This window comes from Pongo abelii, chromosome 10 (genome assembly GCF_028885655.2).
Source record: "Pongo abelii isolate AG06213 chromosome 10, NHGRI_mPonAbe1-v2.0_pri, whole genome shotgun sequence".
NCBI classification, from domain to species: domain Eukaryota; kingdom Metazoa; phylum Chordata; class Mammalia; order Primates; family Hominidae; genus Pongo; species Pongo abelii.
The window spans coordinates 59,263,571-59,266,769 of NC_071995.2; the positions used below are offsets into that span (position 1 = coordinate 59,263,571).

Genomic DNA, 3,199 nt, shown 5'->3' on the forward strand with positions numbered 1-3,199 from the left:
TTCTGTGCCTGGCTTATTAAGCTCAGCATGGTGATCTCCAGTTCCATTCATGTAGTTGTGAATAATTTGATCTCATCCATTTTCATGGCTGAATAGTACTCCATTGTGTATATGTACCACATTTTCTTTATCTATTAATCTTTTGATGGACACTTGGGTTGCTTTCAAATCACAGCTATTATTAACAGTGCTGCAACAAACATAGGAGCGCAGATATCTCTTTGATGTACTGATTTCCTCCCTTTTGGGTGTATACCCAGCAGTGGGATTGCAGCATCATACGGTTGCTCTATTGTGAGTTTTCTGAGAAACTTCCAAACTGTTCTTCACAGTGGTTGTGCTCATTTTTATTCCCACCAACAGTGTACAAGGGTTCCCTTTTCTCCACATCCTAGCCAGCATTTGTTATTGACTGTCTTTTGGATATAAACCATTTTAACTGGGGTGAGATCATATCTCATTTTAGTTTTGATCAGCATTTCTCTGATTATCAATGATATTGAGCACCTTTCATATGGCTTTTTGCCATTTGTATGTCTTCTTTTGAGAAATGTCTATGCAAACATTTCGCCCATTTTCGATAGGATTATTGGATTTTTTCCTGTAGAGTTGTTTGAGCTCCCTATATATTCTGGTTATTAATCCCTTGTCAGATGGGTAGCTTGCAAATATTTTCTCTCATTCTTTGTGTTGTCTCTTCACTTTGTTAATTGTTTCCTGTGCTGCTCAGAAGCTTTTTAACTTGATGTGATCCCATTTGTTCATTATTGTGTTGGCTGCTTGTGCTTGTGGGGTATTGTTCAAGAAATCTTTTCCCAGACCAATGTCCTGGAGATTTCCCCCAAAGTAGTTTGAGGAAACACTCTTGTAGTTTGAGGTCTTAGGTTTAAGTCTTTAATTCATTTATGCCGAGGTTGAAATTTTCTGAATTTGGTCATGAAATTCATATATATTTCCTAGAAAAATTCAAGGGACTTCAAGGGACAAGAATTTGAAGAGAAAAAAAAACTCACCATTGTTGAGTTATGTGGTGTTCCAAAAATGGAAAGCTAGGCAAAATCACTGCTACCTTGTACATAATGTATAAAATAATGTGGGTTTTTTTGGTCTCATGACACCTGCTACTCAGTGTGATATTCAACAGAACACTTCACATGTAAAGCAACATTACATTTTTCACATCGAAAAGTGGTGTTCTTATGACATTCAGCACATCGCGTTTGCTTTTCCTGTTTGGCTATCATATGATTTATGCCATCATAATGTGAGTCAATGTTATGCTTCTGAGAAGATCTTCTTTTTTGGCCAGGTTCTGGAGGATGACCATGGGTCCGCAGATAATGACATATCACACGTCAGCGACACTCCAGAAAATCCACTGGCTTCTCATCATATTTTATGCAATTACCAAGCATTTTGTAAGACCAATTTGAAACAGAACAAGAGAGCTTGAATACCAGTTCTTTCCATGGATTCCTGCCTGATACTTATCGATGTTTTTATCAGCTCTGTCTGTGCCTCCCATGAACTGGTTATACACTTTGATCATGTTTGGCTGCAGAACTTGGGTCTTCTTTTTCTGTTTCTAGGAATAGTGATTGACAAGACACAGGTGATCGATACCAGCACCAGATGAGGCAAAAGTGACAACACTGTTATCATTCCATCTGCAGGCAATATTGCCTTTGCCATCAATTCGATAATCAAATGTGCCTCTTTCTTTTTTCTTTAGCACTGTATCTGATTCCAGTGGAGCTTTGTCAATGCTGTCCTTTCTCACTGTACCTGTTGCCTGATGTCCCATTGAACTGAGCTTATCAAGAAGTGGAATGCTGGTGAAAAAGTTATCAAATATAAAATGGTATTGTCCAGGGCGTGCCTCTCTAAACTGAAGGGTGAATGATGCACCGATACTGTATTCCTCGTGTTTAGTATTTGGTTTTTACCCTGATATGGCTAAAACCAGCAAATGTAGCCCAGACATGTGGCACCACACCAAAACTTACAGCCAAATTGAATGGGCTTTTCCCCAATAAATTGTTCACACCCGTGACGAACAAAATAAGGACCCATGGATTCATCAAAGCTGAAATATGTTTCATTTGGAACAAATTTCATACATATCTTATTGAGTTTGCTTATGAGAGGCTGTAACTTGGAAAACTTGTCCATTGGATCCAAATTTGCATTGTCAGCAACATGCAAATTAGAAAATATATTTTCAAAGCGGTCACATCTCATGGCAGCACTCACCAGTACATTATGCGCATCTGTTCTTTGTTTACAAAACATACGCCTCCCAGGAGCTGAGACATAGGCACTCAGAAAAATAATTCCCAGAAAACATTTGAATTTGGAGCTAGTCAAACCAAGATGTACACCCTTACTTCCAGCATATAAGTTGGAGAACTTGACAATGAGTTCATTGTCAAGAACTTTTTCATCAAGAAAAAGTTCAAGAAGTTCTGTGGGAGTTCTCATTTTGGTAAAGAAACCTTTTGATGGTTCTGTAACTCTACCTGCTAGAGGTTGTGCAGTTAGATCAGCCTTTTGCCATTTGAAAACAACTTTTGTCACTTTCCTCCTCCTCGATGGTGGAGGTTGCTACACAGTAGAGGTAGATGGAACTTTGCGAGGAAAGTCATCGTTATGTGCGTATGAGGGATCATCGAAGTCAGATTCAGCATCCCAGCCATCTTGAATAAGTTATGCAGTTGCAAACAACAAAGAACCTGGCAGATTATTTATTAGTACACCTTCTTCATCTCCTGAGTCCTCATCAGAAACAGGTGCTGTAGCATTTTCAGGTGGTTGTATCACTCTAGCACTTGCTTCTATGATGTCATCTGTCTCTAAAAGGTCAGTTATTTCATGTAAACTTAGAGTTTGAGGCATCTTGGGACTAAAACGGGAAAAAAAAGTATTATTAGTCCCAGTGGTAGTCATTTTGCCTAGTGTTCCAAAAATGGAACATGCAAAATGTCAAACCTATAACTAATGCAACAATAATAATTTCGGTATTTTCTTTTTACAGCACAATAGCATAACTAGTAGAGAAGTAATAAAAAAATACTATATAAGAGGTAATGCAGTAAAGTTATATGTACCTGTCTTTGGATACTTCCTCAAAAATGTTTCCAAAAATTCACATCACTTTTTGTCAAGCTCCCAGCATGCCAGTATCTTCAGCAGTGACTAA

General features: G+C 38.2%; 1 pseudogene; it reads right to left on the reverse strand.

Moving 5' to 3' along the window:
- Positions 1–1,121: 1,121 nt before the first annotated feature.
- On the reverse strand, positions 1,122–2,898 carry LOC100938142 (piggyBac transposable element-derived protein 3-like; annotated as a pseudogene).
- Between the last annotated feature and the right edge of the window lie 301 nt (positions 2,899–3,199).